We start from the raw sequence: 19,629 nt of genomic DNA, 5'->3' as shown, positions 1-19,629 counted from the left end.
CACTGAGCTGATCTCACACAGAGTTGTCACCTCTATTTGTCATGTACTTGCTTCTCATTTACCCTAAAGACATTCTTGATCTTTGATGCCTATGTGTGCTGGTGCCCTTGGACAGATAAGAGAAATCCACCCACACTCCTTCACCTGCTTCCAAAGAGCAAAAGTCACACCACTGAATCAATGAGCTGGCTGCAGGTGGTCATGAACTCAAGACAGTGATTGAAGAATGAATGAAAGGTAAAGTCTAGGGGGTGGGGGGTGCTATTAAAATGACCAGTTTGCTAAATGCATTGAAAGAGCTCAATGCTGATGAACTGTATGAAAGAGAAGGGAAAGAAAAATAGGCAAGGAAGATTCCTTAGTCACAAACAGGTGGTATGAGGACCTTCACCCTGTATGCTACAATAAAAGGAGATTCTGAAGAGCATCATCATTTTCACAGGCAAAAACAGGATCTTAATTCATTTAAAATAATTGTTATGCATTTCACATGCTTAGATGGCAAAATAATCTAGTGATATTTACTCACAGGAAAATGAATATTCCCACACCAGTGCAGACATGCAGAGCACGTGTTTTACATACCTTGCTATATATCTATATATATATAAACATATATATTTAAAGGGAGGCAAGTACAGAAAGGCTGGTGTTAAACTTGAGGAGTTGGAAAAGGAAAGGGAGACATTAAGTTGAAAAAGTTTAGTTCAGACTTTGTGTGAAAGCCTGTTCCGTTCCCTAATTTTAAAAATTGGTGTGCAAATATGATAGGGAAAGAAGCAAAGACAGAAGCAGAACAAGGAATTTCCTAGCAGTACCCTTTGGTTCATCCTTAAACTAGCACTAGAACTGAAATCAGTAATTAAAGCATTTCTACAAAGTTCAACAATATTTTAATAATATTAACAATAACTACTATGTGCCTCTAAATTATGTCTGTGCTCAACAACTCTGCATAAATATTGCCCTGAAAGTCAATTCTGAAATCCAATTACAGTAAAAAGAGAATTATAGACAAGAGAAGAAAGTTGAGACAAAGAACTTGGCTGCTGGGGATATCAGGCTGCAATAATCAGAGAAACAGCTCTTCCTCAAATGTTCAACAGAGCCCACATTACTACACTACAGTTTAAGAGACACGGTAGCACTCCTGACCTTGGAACTGATAAAATGGAATATAATTTGTCCAGAGCCAGCACAAAAAGCATTCCATTGTGTCAGCTTTTCACCTGAGTGAATGCCTCACCACAGAGATTCTGCAAAAAATATGTGGACAGACTTAATATGAACAGCTGTGGTATTAAAGACACCATGCTAGACAGAGACACACATTTAGGAGATAAATTGTGGAGGATTCTTAACTTTATTCACTTAATTTGGATAGCGATTACATTTCATTTCTTTTCCTTACATCACACAGCTGCTACAACTACTCTGAAGAGATTCCTTTACATGCCTACTTGAAAACACAGATAATTCTCCTGGGTTTTATGTTCTACACTTGCTATATGTATATATGTTGTAAACTACTACACAGAATCATTTACTTGAAGTAGAAATTGCATTTTTTTCAATCTCTGTAACATCATGGAGTGCACCATTAGCATCAATCAATGCATATGAAAATAATCTTTGAGGTAATTAACTCACAAGCAGGGTTATTCTCCAATAGCGATATTATGCAATGCAGTGTGCTTTAGTCACATGCTGCTCCTACCAATGATACTTGTAAAACCCATAGAATCAACACTAAATGTTCCTGAAATGATGTGTTGCAAATAACGTGGTAGAAATTTTCAGGATAATGGCACTCAGACTACACAGTCTGAGTTATAGTAGTGGTAGTGCTCTAATTCATCCTCAGGCTGCTTATTAAAAAAAAAAAAATAATCAGTTTTTCTTATATATTCTTTTAAATACACCCAGAAAATGAACCTCCTGAATAGAATCATAGAATGGTTTGGGTTGGAAGGGACCTCAAGGATCATGAAGCTCCAACACCCAAACCTCAAGCAGGGCCACCAACTTCCATATCTAATACTAGACCAGGCTGCCCAGGGCCCCATCAAACCTTAAAACCATTTCCCCTTGTCCTGCTATTATCTACCCTTTCAAAGAGTTGAGGTCAATAGGTGAATGAGAAGGATGAAAACTATATTTTCTGTCCCATGAATGTAAAACACCCTAAAAAGTTAAGGAAGTATAAGGAGCAACACTGAATTCTCAATTCAGTTGCAACAGAAAGGCAGGAATGTGGGATATTCAGTCTTCTGCAAATTGTGATTTATCAGAAAAGAAAAACAAAACCCACAGCCGTATCATTCTGTATATTCATGCACATCTTTCAGCTCACTAGGAAGATATCTGGGAAAATTCCTGGAATGACAAGTAAGCGTGTGATGGATCACCCTGGTAAATGCTGAAGTACTTCATTTTGTAGTGCTTTAAAGGAGAAAAGATCCACAAGCTATTTTAAAGGAAGTTTCCACCTACCTTTCCAATTTCCAGAAACAGTGGAATACTTCTTGAGTCTTAGATATTAGTTTCCAGAGAATATAATCACCACACCTACTGAATATTTTTTTTTGCAACTAGACAATGCATCATGTGTAAAATCTCCATAAGCAATTCTATGAAAGGTCCATGAATGGTAAAGAAAATGCTCAGCTTAGAAGGGAAGCTTTTGACTCAATCATTTATTTTGTATACATTTTACTTTTAATTTTTTTTTTACCTAACATGCCATTACCATATAAATTGAAAGAAGATAATGCAGCTCTTAACTGAGTTTTTCTTTCAATTCATCAGTGTCAGCTTGATGTCTGTCATGAAAGGAAAGTGACAACGTTGGCTGAGCAATGGCTGAGCATGGAACAGGGCAGCACGGTGCTCCTTTCTGTCACATCAGCTCACTGTTGCCCTTAAGACCTCTCCCACAGCATCCACACTGGTCCCTCACACTCTAACTTGTCTAGGGGTCTTAAAAGCAGTTTATTTTTGATAGTCCAACTAGCAAATAGTTAATGGATCCTCCAGGGAGGTGGTGGAGTCATTCACTGTCCCTGGAGGTGTTCCATAACGATGTGGATGTGGCACTGAGGGACACAGTCAGTGACTAGGTTGGTGTTGGACCAGGTGATCTTAGAAGCCTTTTCCAACAGGCCTCATGATTCTATGATTTTCTTAATTTATTCCCCAATGTTTGTAGCTCAAGATAAACAGTTTGAAACACGGTCTTCACTCTTCCAGGCAAAGTCAGATTTTCTGCCTCTACCACAGATACACAGAAATCATATACATTCAGAGTGTTCATCTTCAATTTTTGATTTACTGAATACGCTCCACAGGTATGATGTCATTATTTTTAAGAAATCTGATGAAATAAATAATACCCACAGCAGTCAGCTGTATGCATGCCATCACGTATGTTGTGCTGCCAGCCAGATGCTCTACACTTCCGAAATTTAAGATTCACAAAACCTACTGCACATGTACAGATCAAAACTCAGTAACACAGCAACCTCAGGCCAGCTTGATTATTATTAACCATGCTATAAAAGGCTAAGAGCCTGGACAATGCCTGTGTGAGAGGTCGCAGTGGGAATTAAAATAAATTGGGTTTCTCATTGCAAAAGCTTACTCATGACCTCCTTACTACTCGGCAACAGAGAGCTGAAAGCCTTTCATTATCTTTGCATATGGTTAAACGCTTCCATTAACCACATTACCTTGTCAGAATGGTTGCTTTGTTTTAAATCAAGGATTATCTCCTCAGCTAAGCATGAGGCAGCTCTCAACCAATACGAGCAGCACATATATTAAAGCATGTAACACAACACTAATCACATCGGTATTCAGTTTCAATTCTTCTTCTTTTTTTTTTTCTTCTTCCAATTATGGCATGACAGCTCGACTATGTCGGACATCCAGCAGGAGTTTGGTGGAACAATGGAAGTAATTATGAAAACAAAAATCAAACACAATTAACTAGATTTAACTGCTCTACTATAAAAAGCTTTTCCAACCGCTTCATACAGTTTCTTACATTTGTTACAGTTAATCTTATCCCAGTAATCTTCTGTTTGTTTTCAGAGCAACTGAGATGAATACATACAGTTAAAGCTGTTTATACACCAATCCTGTGCCTTGGCTTTGCTGTGTTTCTTCAATTAATGTTATCTAATTCTTTCTGCTTTTCCACACTTGCAGTCACAGAGTCAATGAACAATTTCTGCTGAAAAGCTTCCCCTTTGGCTCTGTGTCAGTGTAGCATCCATCCTTTAAGAAAGATTTTTCACAGTTTTTCACCAAACTCAAAATATAAATAACCTAAAGACAAAAGCTATATATCTTAGCCAGTATTTTTCTAATGTTCATTTAAAATACTGTTAAAGTGGTGTTATAAGGAGTTTACTCTGTGATAGTCGGCTTTTTATTTTGTAAGAAGATTGCAGCTTTGCAGTCTTCATGGCCATTTCACAGATTTTTTACCATATTTGAGAGAAGTTTGATGCCATAAAGACAGCAAAGTGAAATGAAAGATAATTAAATTGTAAATCTTTACTTAGATAAACACTCCATTGCTAATATGCTCCACTTCTGAAGTTATTAAAGCAGAAATAGCTTTGAAGGAAAACGTCATATTCTCCCTCACCAAACTCTTCCCTCTCTTACATGGAACATGCCATGACAAACCTAAGGCTCCCTTCGCTTCCATAGTGTCTGAATTTGCTTGAATTGCAGATCTTCCCCACTGTATCAGACTTCTCAGTTAGTTTCTGGAGGCATTCAAAGTCAGGTTGGATGGGGCCCTGGGCAGTCTGAACTGGGGGATGGCAGCTCTGCTCCTGGCAGGATTGGACTGGGTGGGCTTTAAGGTCCCTACCAGTCCAATCCATTCCATGATTCTATGGTACCATGGCTTGAGGGAAGGATTCGGAATAAATTCAGACTACTCAGCATCCTCCTCAGAAACCACCTTAAAGGAACAATTACAGCAGTTTCCAAACGCTACCAAATTTAGTTTATCAATGAGTTACAAGAAAATAGTCCTATCTATAAAAGAAAAAGTAGCTAGTAAGTTGACAGCACAAATGAGTTCTGCCTTGCAACTGTGCTAACTGCTCTCAGGACCCGTAGAATTGACACGTTCTTTTATATCTTCACTCAATATGTGCTGTGGCTCAAGGAAAATTTTGTTAGTGGTCTGATAATGAAAGCTTTCCAGAAGTTTCCAGGCAGCAGGGCTGTAAGCAACACTACTGCAGGAATGGAGATCTGTCTGGACAGTAGTATGGTTGCAGACAGAGAGAAATAAGTAAATAAGATGCTTTTCCCTTTTTTCCTTTCAAGCTCAAATGAAGAAAAGTCTGAAACTTTAACACTTAATATCAAGAAAGAACATAGTTTAAGATAATATGGTAGTAAACTTTTTCTAAGCCTCCACTCTGTCAGCATTAACATGAGGAGAAAAAAAAAATCTACCATTTAAGAAGAGACAGCAGCAACCAAGCACAGTCATGATAGAAAGACAAACCTTGGCCACTGTATGATTTCAACTGCAACCCAAGAATGATACTTGTTTTCAGACCTGTTTTCACAACGAATTCTCCAAACTTAGCTTTACTCCAGCTCCTCAACTACAGGAGCGCATAGTACTAGAATTTCCTGACTCTCTAGTTTAACTCAGGACTCTACACAGTCAAAGAGCAAAACAGCCTGACTTAGTTTGCAGAGAGCAGAAGGCTAAAAAGATACTGTCCATCCATACTAAAACTGTCTTTGGAACTGAGATCTCAAAGTCACTGAACTATGAACATCCCGGAGATCACAGCCAACCAGCAGTAGTAGCTGTGGTACAGAATCATTCAGTAGTAAAGCAATTCTGCTCCAGAATCATGGTTTACACTCAAACCACAACTTTATTACGTATCTGATTTCAGGTTCAAAAGCAAAGAAATTATTACAGAATATCATTCTTGGCTGGAAGGAGCATCAGTATGTTGCTGCATCACTGATCTCCCTGCGAGGATGCCAGGGCTTCTTTCACCTTTAAGAACCATGCATTTGTCCGCTCACTATTGTCCTTTCCTCCATACTGCATCTTCTTACGGAAGACAAAGTGGTCTCTAAATCAGAAGCAGGGCACCATATAGAACATATCTAACACTTCACTTGCAAATTTTGATGCTGCTATTTTGCTTTCCATCTAAAGTACTTAGATGCTTACTCAAAAGCAATGTTTAACTTTATTACAATCTTCAGTGTAGAGAGCTATTCTAATGTGGAAATAAATTAAAGATTCATAAGCAGGTTTTGCCCAGGAGAAACAATTATTACGTGAAGTGTTCCTCCCTAACAAAGGAACCCATCTCTCTCTATGAAGAAATGTCCTATCTTAATAATAAAATATATATTTTTCAAAAACCTTTTAATTTAACATGCAGGTCTCAAATTAAAGGTCTGTTTTTCTTGGGGATTAGTAACTCACTCAAAGCGGCTACTTACTTCTCAGATGGAAAAAGAAGTTGTTGCACTTTTGAATTGCTTTTTATAAAATACTGCCGTTTCCAGCAGGCTGGTCAAACTAGTCATGAGAACTTTACATAAGGAGATTAAAGACTACCAATAAATTAGAAAGTGGTAGATCAGGCTGGCAAAGCGCACTGAGTGATATGGTGGTACCTTCCTGCAGCAATGAGGTTATGGATAGATACAAGGTTTTTAGGAAGGGGCAGTCTAGAAGGCAAGGAGGAGGAATTACTCTGTATTTAAGAGCATCAGGAATGCATGGAGTTCTCCCTGGAATCTCTTCCTACTGTTTAGCACCACTGAGACATATCTGTAGTGCTGTGAGCATGTCCAGGTTCCTCAGTACAGGTAAGGACACAACCACAGAGGCTGTGGAGACTCCATCCTTGGAGATACTCAAAACACAGTCAGATGTGGTCCTGAACAACCTGCTTTAGATGACTCTGTTTAAAGCACAGTATCAGACTAGACAATCTCCAGAGGTCCCTCTCAAATGCAATGCCATGATACTGTGATTCTACAGTTTTGTAAGAAGCCACAGGTCACTTGATTTAAATCCTCACAACTTCCAGCTGTGATCCTACTGCACCTACTGCACATGGATAATGATGAACACAGACAATTACACACTGAAACAAGCAGAGAATCCCAGGTTAAACTGTTAGCTAGTGTAATTCAATATAGCAACAGTAAGGTCAATTCAACCTGCATCAATTCACAACAAATATAGACTGAATCTCTCTTAATTAATGGACAAAACTGATTTTTATACAAGTATCATACACCTCATACCTACACATAACCTAAATATTACTAAAATCACAAATATTTGCATTGAATTTATATAAAAACAGAACAACTAAAGCAAGAAAGATTTCTTGAATTACTGGGAAATTCATATTGGAACAGTCAAGGCATTGGCAAATAGGAAAAAAAAACCCACAAATATATATGTATGGCTGTGACTGAAAGTAGAGAACAAAGCCTTCACCAAAATTCCAGTGCTGATTTACTGAGTGCATTACATTATCCAACCTCTCAACAGTTCCTTGCATGCAAAATGCATTCGGCAGCACAGTGAGTTGAGAGTTTTTTTCTTTCTTTCTTTCGTTCTTTCTTTGTTTCTTTGTTTCTTTCTTTCTTTCTTTGCTTCTTTCTTTCTTTTTTGAAACTTTCCTGCTGGAATCCTTGTGTGTCAAGGCTCAGTATTTCCTTTTTAAGTGCTACAGTATTTAGACATGCTACAAGGACTATCTGTTTCCCTTGGCTTTCATAAGGCTGAGTGAACGCTATATAAATTGAAGGGAGAGGTGCTTCCCCCAAATTCCTTCTCTTTACCTGACATAGAAGAGAAGTTCTTCTAGAATAATGTCGTGTCAGGCGCTTTTACGTAGGGAAGGCAGCTGTGGGTTTAGGTTATTTCACATAAGAGTATTTGTGAACACTGGAAAATGGCTATAGAGATTAATGTGGGTATTAGACACGAATCGCATGAGAGTTTAACACCATTACACTTGGAGTATGAAAGATATCATCAAAGCTGAGCAAAACTGCAGAAATTAGCCTCAAGAGGAGACCTTGACAAAAGCACCTATTATAGAATCCAAATTTTTCATGTATGGAGTTAGCGTTTCAATTGAACTGTAGAATAATTTAAGTTAGAAGGGAACTCTAGAGTTCATCTAGACCAGTACTCTGCTCATAGTAAGTTGAATGCCTTCAAACCAACCTGTAATTTGGATAGCCCTTTACTCTTCATTTAGAAACTATCCCCTAAGGTGTGGTCTTTCTACAGAAAAAGAGCAATGGGCAAAGGTTTTTTAAGTCCTCCCTCCTCATTTCCTCAAATTGTGGAGAACTTCACTGAATGTTTCCTTGTTTCTCTGTATGATAACTTTAGTCTTTGTAATCTCTTTCTGCTCTCATCATTATCATCACCTTTAATTTAGAACTGGACAGAGATGCAGAAATAATAAATATAAAATATTTAGAAGGTCCTCTGTAAAGAAAATAAATATGCTGAAAAGACTGACCTGATTCAAATGCACATAATTAACACTTCCATTTTAAATTTGATTATAGTTCATCATTTTCAGGGTAGCAGGGAGGATGTCAGATCTTGTATAAAAAATAGGAAAAGAGAATAATGATGCTGAGTGTCTTCTCTCCACAAAGGATAAGGAGGGCTGTGCAGTTATGGACGTGTCTGCATGTAAGAACATGCCCAAATGCTGACTGGGTTAGAGATGAGAGGAAGGAAAGAAAGGAAGAACACGTATCTCCTAGCTCTGTGTTCATATTCTAGTGTCTCTTAAGACAATCTGATTCTCTGTGCATCATTAATATAAATCCAGAGCAGAAGTAAAGCTAACCTCCAGTAACTTGGACAGTAGGTCTTCTGAGAGTAGGACAAATGTTGGGTAAGAGCCTCAGAGAACAATTAAGGTGAAGGAGTCTTTTGCTCTTTAGACTGAAACTGTTGCTGACCGAACAGAATTGCTTCACCAGAGAGACAGTATACGAGTGACTGAAAGTCATTTTATGGATATTCAGGCCTTTAAAAGCAATTATGAAACACATCTGAGTTTCCTACATGGAAGACTAATTCCAGCAACAATTTTATATATTAGATCTCAATAATAGTTTAAAATGAAAAGATCCTTCACAGAATCACAGAACCCTTTAGGTTGGAAAAGGCCTCTGAGATTGTCATAAGGTCCAACCATTAAACTAGCACTGTGAAGTCTGCCACTAAAACATGTCCCTAAGCACCTCATCTACATGTTTCTTAAATACCTCGAGGGATGGTACTGAACTACTTCCCTGTGCAGCCTGGTCCAAACCTTCATGACCCTCTCTGTGAAGAAATTTTTCCTAATACCCAACCTAAATCTCCCTTGTACAACATGAGGCCATTTCCTTTTGCCTTGTCACTTGGGAGAAGACATCAATCCCACATCTCGACAACCTCCTTTGAGGTAGTCGTAGAGAGTGATAAGATCTTCCCTGAGCCTCCTTTTCTCTAGGCTAAATCACCCCTGTTCCTTCAGATGTTCCTCCTAAGACTTGATGATCTCCAAACCCTTCACAGATTCATGCTGCTCTTTTGGCATGATCCAGCACCTCAATGTATTTATTGCAGCAGGGGCCCAAAACTGAACACAGTGCTCCAGGTGCAGCCTCACCAGAGCTGAGTACAGAGGAACAATTACTTAACGGAACCTCAGAACCACTGTATCTTCTATCACTATCAGAGCATGTAAAAAGTTGGTTTCCTTGCTGTTTATAAACTCCCCTCGAGTTCCAGAATGCTGCATTGAAGTCTTCCTGCAGCCTTCTCTTCTCCAGGATGAACAAGCCCAGCTCCCTCAGCCTGTCTTCACAGGAGAGGTGCTCCAGTCCCCTGATCATCTTTGTGGCTCTCCTCTGAACCCACTCCAACTCCACATCTTTTTTGTGTTGCAGGCCCGAGACCTGGATGCAGTACTCCTGATGGACCCTTACAAGGGCAGATTAGAGGGGGACAATAGTTTAACTCGCCCTGCTGGCCACCCCTCTTTTGATGCAGCCCACAATTCGGCTGGCCTTCTGAGTGGCAAGCTCTCACTGCTGGCTCAAGCACAGCTTTTCATCCACCACAAACTCCAAGTTCTTCTGCACAGAGCTGCTCTCAATGAACTGTTCTCTCATTCTGTAAACATATCTGGAACTGCCCAATTCCAAGTGCACAGTGTTGCACTTGGCCTTGTTAAAACCTCATTAGGTTCTTGCAGGCCCACTTTTCAATTCTGTCCATGTCCCTCTGGATGACATCCCTTCGTTCTATTGTGTCAAGTGCACCACACAGCTTGATGTCATCAGAAATCTTGCTGAGGGTGTGTTCAATCCTACTGCCTATATCATTGATAAAGATGTTGAAGAGCAGTGGCTCCAAGACAGACACCATCACCAGCTTCTACCTGGGCGTAGATACACTGACCATAGTCGACTTCCATAGTCCTTCTGGTCACACTATTTCTGATACAAGTCAGGATGATGTTGGCCCTCTGAGCCATCTGTGCCCATCACTGGCTCATATTCAGCTGTCTGACAACAAATACCCCTAGGTCCTTTTCTATCAGACAGCCTTCCAGCTACTTTTCCTCTAGCCCACAGGCAATAAACTTTAGCATGAAGTTTTTGTGACCCAAGTGCAAGGCACATCACTTAGCCTTGTTGAAGCTCATACAATTGGCCTCAGCCAGTCAGTCCAGCCTAATAAGATTCCTCTGCAGTTTCCTTACACTTAGGCAGATCAACCTTGGTGTTGTCTGCAAACTTAGTAAGGCTGCACTTGATCCCCTCATCCTGAACACCGATACAGATACTAAAGGGAAAAACATCTTAAATATATTTTTACATAAACATATGTATACAAGCACACCTACATAAATTTAACTTCACGTATTATCAAAACAAAAAGAATACATTTGAAATACATATTTAGAAAAGCTAGTTCAATCAGTGGAGCTGCAGTTAGAATAACGACTTGTGTAACAGTACTGTTTAATAACTTTGCTCCCTTGCATGTTCCAGATCTATTATCTATTATAGCTGTCCACACATCTCGGAGCTCCTGGGCTTTCTTTTAGAATGAGCCAGGTAGGCCTTTCTGATGCAGAATTAGGCAAAGCTTTGAAGCCTATTCACTACAGGGACCATTCCCCGCAGACAGCATGGATGAGACTGCTTCTGGCTTCTTGAGCTCTTTTAGAAACTCCCAGCACTATCTCAGCAGGTTTGCTGTCTTCAGGCACTGCCATCATACAATACCTTCAGGAAACACACCATACACTTGGCTGAACCGTAGCAGTTTTTCCAAATCATATAAAGAAAGAAAACTAATAAGGCCTTGGAACTCAAAAGAGATCTAAGCAAAGAATACACTGCACATGGATGCAGCCAATCTGCTCTACAGGGGCAAAATGATGTGAACGACTCTTCATCATTCTCTGCCTCTTGCCTTGCAGATCAGGATGCATTCTCTGAAGGCAATGCTTTGGGCAGTATACATTTTGTTACTACAGTACCTATTTTGTAAAGCATTATATTTTAGCACACCCATATGGGGCACAATATTTAGAATCTACTGGCCACGTAAGCTGCATGTTCACAGCAGATACAATAACAGTAGAGACTGGGATCATGATATTGCAAACCTAATCACGTTCAACATAGCAAACTGCAAAGTTTTGCACTTGGCTTGAGATAATTTCAGATATGTATACAAACTGGGAGAAGAACTCCTTGAGTGTAGCCCTGCCAAGAAAGAATTAGTGGTCCTGGTTGATGAAGAACTTTAAATGAGCTAGCAGTGTGCACTTGCAGCCTAGAAGGCCAATGGTATCCTGGGTTCCATCAAAAAAGGGGTGGTTAACAGAGTGGGAGATGACCGTTCTCTTCTGTTCTGCACTCATGAAGCCCCAGCTGGAGTACTGTGCTGACGTCTGAGGCTCCCAACACAGGAAAGATGTGGAGCTTTTAGAGAGGATCCAGAAGAGGGCCACAAAGATAATCAAAGGGCTGGAGCACCTCTCCTGTGAAGAAAGACTGAAGGAACTGGGCTTGTTTAGCTTGGAGAAGAGAAGGCTCTGGGGAGACCTCATTGCAGCTTTCCAATATTTAAAGGGAGCTTAGAAACATGAGGGAAATTGGCTTTATACACAGGTAGATAGTGCTAGGACAAGGGGGAATGATTTTAAACTAAAGAAGGGGAGATTTAGATTAGACGTAGTGTTTTAGAGAGAGTGGTAAGGTGTTGGCACGGGCTGCACAGAGAGCCTGTGGGTGCTTCACTCCTAGAGGTTTTCAAGGACAGGCTGGATGACGCCATGGGTAGCCTGATCTAGTACTGATCTAGCTGTTTGCAACCCTGCCTGTGGCAGGTGGGTTGGAACCTAATGATCCTTGAGGTCCCTTCCAACCCATTCTATGGTTCTATGATTCTATGATTGCATTAACCCCGTGGTTAACATTTCATCGTTCTTCATGCAGAAGAGTTTTCACAGTTGCTCACAAGAAGCTGTCAGCAAGACAGCATAGAAATATAATGATTGTGAAAACAATTCCAGCACCCTTCTAAAAATAAAACTTTTTAAAACTTTGTTCTTGTTGCTAGGAGATGCAAAAATATAGGACATAACGATGCAGTTATCTGAAGGACAACAGAAAGAGCCAGCATTATAGAAAATGTATCGCATTATTATTAGCTATAGTGATTCACACAGATTGGCTGATTTTGACAACAAATTCCATAACACTGTTTCTGCAACATTCAGCCATAGCAATGAGGATAGATTTTCATACAACGAGTTTTGTCTGCAGCCAAGATTATATATATTAACTACTTTTTCAATTGATAAGATTTTTTAAAAATGGCTGAAAAGAGTTTGGATGTCTTCATGTTTTGGTTTTGTGGGTTTTTGTTGGTTTTTTTTTTTTTGTTTTGTTTTTTTTTTGCTGCTGATTAAAACTATATAGATATAGGAAATGCTTGCAGTGATTACATACTGTTGCACAGCCAAAAGGGAAGGTAAATCCTTTATTTTCAAGACAACAATGAATCTACATCGAAAGCATTTGAAAACATGGAGAACATGCTGAAATCAACTGGCTTGAATTTGATCCAACATTTGTTTCACACTAATTGCTGAGCTCATATTGCATAAACTGTTTTTCAGAGAGCCTATAACTTGGTCTTGAAAGTTGCAAAGTCAAGTTTTCAAGTATTTGTCCTTACTTGCCCCAAAGTTTCAAAGTTAAGAATTACTGTGTCTGCACCGTGTTATGGAAATGCCAAGCCACACTGAATAACAAAACGGTATTTTTTACACAACGCTATTGAAAGAAACTTAAAATATACTGCAGTTATTAGAAGTTGCTCTGGTACATCAGGTGAAGACAGCTCAAGTGCAATTTCTGCGTGTGTTACAAATGACAAAGCTGGAGATAAAGGGCAGACCCACTCAGTGCCGGAAGACTATTTATACCTCTTCTATAATATGCTAAAAATGTCTAGTACAGTTTTAAGAATAACATGATCTTACACTAGCTATAATTTTGACATAATGATATAATTACAAGGTAAATGATGACCTAAGTGGCTGATTCTTTGGCCAGAACTGTAATTCTTACCTCTTATCTAAGCTAATAGTGAGTTTCTTTTGCATTCTATTCATTAGTTCTACAGCGCATACGACTGACTTTGCATATTGTTGGCACCAAGCAAAATCATTTTTAATTTGATTTCTCTAAAAAGAACCAGCTTTTAAAGAAAACACATTTATTCTTGAAGGGTTGGAACTTGATAAAATGCTAAATACGGACATAAATTGTTTGTATTTCATACAGTTTATGCATTTCATCATTGTGTGGAAAAATGAACTTATATTCCATATACTGAAACTTGTGAAATTTATTTTCTAACTTACATACATTGGTTAAAAGAATATTTTACTTTTTGAACAGACTTAAATAAATTTGTTAATATTGTTTCTGCTACAGCTGACCTTAAACTTATATTTTATCTCCATAGGTAAAGATTTCTACAAACTGATTTTGAAACAAAGATATGCTGAAATATATTGAAGTTGACAATAAATATGAAAATTATTTTAATAAGAAATTGAAGCTTTAGATAATATAGTTGTGAGGAAAAAGAAAAAAAAACTAGAGAAAACTGTGTTCCTATAAAATGCCCCTTAAGCAATGGCAATCAGTCTTATTTCTGCCTACGTGTAACCGAACAACAAGAACTAATAGTCTAACAACCTCAGTGCTCGAGAACTGAAAGAAGGGCCTCACCAGCTGGGAAGGGGAATAAAGTGCTGCTTGTCTGTTTTACCTCAGTAACACCTTCAGATTTCAAAGCATTAAAATTTCATCTCTCAAACTGTATTTGAAACTATGAAAACCAGGAACTTTCTTGTTTTTAAATGAATTTCAAAGCTGTATGAGAACTTTGTGAACTGAAGTTGACATAAAATACCACCTTCTTATCGCTCACACGAAAACTGTAGAGTTTTGCAGTAAGATTGGAGGCATTAATGAAAATGAACATGCCTATTGAAAGACAGCTCAAACTGCTACCGGACGTAAATCACACTTTCAGGCAATTACTGAGCAACTCTTGAATTCTGGTAGATACAGATCAGGTAGGTCAGCTATGCTGAGGTGCCTTTCAAGCACCCTGTGGTGACAAACAGCTTAAAAACTTTAGTAAGCAGATGCCGGGCACAGTTTATATCCAATCAAATAAAATATCCTGTAATACTTTAATTGTTGAGACCTTCTCATGTACTCACATGGAAATAAGAATTCACAGTAAGACCTTTCCAGGTCAATACTATAAAGCAGTAGTGTGAAGCAAAGCAGAACTTTACAGACTGAATTGTGTCTTTTTTTTTGTGTCTAAATACCTCAGAAGAGGTAATGCTGAATGTGCAATATATCTCGAGGTATTTTTGTCATCTTCAAAGCTATATTCAATAACATGATCAAACGCTACGTGCCATTCTTCTAATACTTAAAGTGACGGGCAAATAATTACACAAAAGAGTTCAGGAGGAAAACTGAATTTGCACAGCAACGAAGAGTTTTATCAGGCTTGAAAAACTGAAATACAAACAGTTCTATGGGAGAATATTATTTTACTACTTCTGATTCTAAAATACTTTATCAGTATTTTTTTTTCTTTCTAGTTTTCAGATTTCATTTGAAGGTCTCAACGTTTTCTTAGTGCTCTTGTAACATCCAAATTATATTATCATTATCCCTAAATCAGATGTCTTAATATTTACTTAATATTTAATTAATATTAAGATGCCTTAATATTTAATCTTTGGGAGATACCAGGCGCCTAACGTACAAATCTGTAGAATTTAAGGAAAAGTTGAATTTATCATTGGTTTGCTGTGTAACAGTAAAGTCAGAAGCAGCATTCAAAAAGCTTAATTCAAAAAGCTTAATTCAAGTGAAAATATTTCCTTCTAAGCAATACCTCAGTTCTCATTAATATTTTACCACAGTAGCTCAATAATCTTGTCTAAATGCCACTAACAAAGATTAATGAATCAGATCTATGCATTTTGGATTTTTTTTTTTCATAATGACATGCTATATTTCCTGTTCAGTTTTTAGTGCCATCTTTAAGATTAAGAGATTTTGGATAAGTGTCTAAAATTATTTCCCTTTATGAGTAATATGAAGGACCTGGAGGTATATAGAATCAAAAGTTTATGGGTAAAAAGTTCTATCAGTATGCTAATAGCAGTAACTTATCAATTGAAACCCTAGAGCTACCATGACATATGTCCCAGAAATTCAATCTCCATTGCTTTTGGTGAATCAATATGGAAGAAAGCACGGAAACAGGCAGTTTCAGCTCCAGCTGAGAAGTCAATGAATGAGTTTACATCAGCATTTTAATTCAGAGAACCACTTTCATCCTTCTGACATGAACTCCCTAAGCATTCTTGCTTACTGCAGGTTGAGCTACTCGACAAAGCAATCAGAAAGGGAACAAACCCAACTCCCTTACAATGAAACAAAAGCTGAAGATGCAGCCCAGAAGAACACGCTAAAGGATGCTAAGGGTGTTCTGTTGCTGGCACGAGACTGGAAGTAGCCTACTATAAAATCCTTAAACTAATACAGCTTGAGTACCACGTCCTCAGCATCAACTACTTCACTCCACAAATCCACTCCTGCTAGGTCACAGTATTTGTTAACACGGACAAAGCTATACCACATTAAGCAGCAGAAAAAGCTGAAAACCATACAAAACGTGAAATGAAAACACCTGGTTTCAGATAGGCATATTAATGAGGAACAGTTCACAAGCTGTGGTGCTGTCAAGAAAAATCAACGGCTGTGATCAAATGTGAGTTTCTTCTTCATCTAAAAATTAGGCTATAAAAGCATTCCTTTTTCATCATCCCATTCATAATCTGTCTTATGTTGAAGCACAGGAGCTCAGCTAATTAGGTACCTGATAAAGGTAGCTTAGTTGGGGGCATTTTCCTGCTTTTGCACTTACAGTAAGCAAAGGAGGTAGAGATAAATTACTTATTTAATCACAACGTTTTTTCCCTCCGATCTACAATTCTAAGCAGTTATTTCCTCAAAGGTGGAAATGAAAGGAATTAGATGTATTGAATCTTTCAGTGCTTCAGAGAAAAATTTCAACTCAGAGTGAAATTATACGTCCTGATGTTGTAGTTCTAAATGCTTTTAAGAAAACAAATGAGTTTCCAAGAAGAGGGTGCTCCATTTGAAAGTCAGCTGTGTAATTCCACTAAGTGCTTGCATTTTTCAGCAGCCCACGCTGAAATGCTGCAATGCCACAGACTGACAGCAGATGTCGCGTTGTTTAGCAAGATGACTACAAGAGCAGAATCGTCTCTGATGCCCCCAGAAAAGCCAGTGAATTCTGACAGCAGTGGGCAATAAAAAGTAACGAGACATTTGCTAGCTGCAGAACAGCATACAGTAGTCAGGTACAAGGAAAAGGTCCTACTTAAGACCAGATCCACTACCCTAACTAATAGTTATTCTTCTGCAAAAGGAGCATTACCTTTCATGCCACAATCAGACCCTCTCCCTGTGTTCAGTGCCAGAGAAAAACTACAGACTCAGTTCTCCTTTGGTTTTGGTTTGTTTGGTTCTTTTTTGCATCCAACTTTTAGAATAGATGACTATTCGGGGTGAAATTTCATATTACACTCTGAGTGTCACACTTAAAGAGTCATGATGTTTTTATCCTCTCAAACATTTTAAAAAGTAGAAACGATGTCTCTTCAGCCAGCAGTCCTATAACCTGTCATTTGTCCAACATTCAGTGCTGAATTACAGCTCTGGAAAACGAAAGATCATTTTCGAAATAAATGATAATTTTCCCAACAGTTCACAGAGCTACTGAGGAAAAAAATCGTGCTTTAACTAACCTGTCAACACCCAGCCCATACAGGAAACTCCAACACTACCCTATACTTGTAGTACAAAAGCAAACAAAACCAAATGAAAAATTCTTCTAGGACAGAAAATGCATGCAAAAGAGCACTTCATGGAACTAATCAAAAAGCAAATGAAATTTCTGTGTTGGAAGACAGTTAGGGCTGTAGACTCCACCCAGAGATCACCCAGATCTGACCTCTTCTTGCAATATTAAACAAGACAACAATTTTTTCTAGATTTTACGTCCTACTCATATTCTTTCCACTGACAAAGCACATTCTTACAATATTTAAAAACCGATACTACAATAATAATCTTGTTCTTTCCTTCCAATTCAATACGAGTTGATTTAAGTTCACACTGATCACACTACACAAACAGGAATACAAGCAGGTATGCCATGCTCATATGCACGAAGAACTAATACAATGTAGTGCTTTTATCATAGTAACATGGAATTATTCTGAGTTAGAAGGAACCTTTAAAGGTGATTTAGTCCAACTCCCCTGCAATGAAGAGGGTCACCTACAGGTAGATCAGTGTGCTCAGAGTCCCTCCAACCTGACCATGGATGTCTCCAGGGACGGGGTATCCACTACCTCTCTGGGCAACCTGTGCCAGTGTCTCATCACTCTTATGGTAAAAATCTTCTTCCTTATATCCAATCCAAACCTCCTCTCTTTCAGTTTGAAACCATCTCCCGTTCTCTTATCCAGATAGACTCCGCTAAAGTTTGTCCCCTTCTTTCTTACAGGCCCTCCTTTAGATACTGCTGTAGGAGTATCTCTGTAGGAGAGCTGCTCTCAGCTCTCCCTGGAGCCTTATTTTTTCGAGGCTGAAAAGCCCCAGCTCTCTCAGCCTCTCCTTGTAGAGGAGACGTTCCACCCCTTGGACCATTTTTGTGGCCCTCCTCTGGGTGCACTTCAACAGGTCCATGTCTCTCCTGTACAGAGGATTCCACATTTGGATGCAGTATAGTTTCATTTTTACTTTACAAACAGAGAAGTAGATGGTCATTTTTATGAATTATGGAGTTGACTTTTACAACATAGTTCTCATAGAAACACACATACATAGTCTTATTTGGTCAAAAGTCTCACATTTTTATGTCAAAACAGCAGCGCAGTGATGTGGGATTATGGCCCCAGGAAAGAGAAGTGAAGTCTCAAACAGAAGATGCGTACAGTTCTGAGACTACAGATTTAAGCAAGTTACATCATGCTTCCTATTATGGTCTCTGATTTTGCTCTGTGGAGAATTACAGAAGGGAAGATTTCAACCTGAAGAGATGTTTTGCAAATGATACACTACTTCCTTCCCTTTTCATTACCCAAACAGGACTGTGGAAAAAAGAGCAAAGACACTAATGAAGCTGATAAGAATGACCTTACACAGCGCTGCCAGGTCAAAAAAGGTCATCTCTGTAATGCCCACACATCATTAAGAATCACTGCTTTTCTGAGTAAATGGCAACCGCAAATCAGAGACATCTATATGCACTCAGTTCATACTTTTTCCCCACTCACATTTAAGTCTGGCACTACGATTATTAGTTTAGATTCCCATAATTCTCACATTTAGTCAGCATAAAAATGTGATCTGACCCAGCAGGGCATTATCCTCTTTCTCAGCAATGGCTGAGATATACCGTACTGCTTTTTAGGAAGGCAGCAGGAAAATCAAAACACAAAATAAAGAAATAGGAGATGAAAACCTAGATTCAAATTACATAAAACAAACCATTAGTTCTTTTTTGAAGATAGTTTTCTCATTATCCTTTATGAAATCCCAGAAAATAATGTCTTAAAAAAGCCTATTCATCTTGTCATTCTTTAGCTTTGCAGAAACAGGAGGAGATAATAATAACATAACTACAAAATGAACAAGTTTTTCAAAGGTTGTAATCTAGAGGCACATACTTCCTGAAGCCCAAAATCTGAGGGCATTTTTGTTTATTTGTTTGGTTGCTTTTCTATATGTTTTACCATTGTGGAACGCCTGCCTTTTCATAGAACCACTTTTATGAACACTCAGCAAAACCACAAGATTTTGTTAAGCTCCTAATACTTCTGTAAAACAGGGTCTTACAATGTCTCAAATTAAGAA

At 38.5% G+C, this 19,629-nt stretch overlaps 1 protein-coding gene across 3 annotated transcripts in view; it reads right to left on the bottom strand.

Annotated features, from left to right (window-relative positions):
* The window catches only part of LARGE1 (LARGE xylosyl- and glucuronyltransferase 1), a 276,217-nt gene that overhangs the window by 196,914 nt on the left and 59,674 nt on the right, over nucleotides 1–19,629 (bottom strand). The window lies entirely within an intron of this gene.

This window comes from Phasianus colchicus, chromosome 1, assembly GCF_987193195.1.
Source record: "Phasianus colchicus chromosome 1, bPhaCol1.hap1.1, whole genome shotgun sequence".
In the NCBI taxonomy this organism is placed as follows: Eukaryota; Metazoa; Chordata; class Aves; order Galliformes; family Phasianidae; genus Phasianus; species Phasianus colchicus.
The sequence above is the reverse complement of the archived record's forward strand: the minus strand, read 5'-3'. Positions and strand labels throughout refer to the sequence as shown.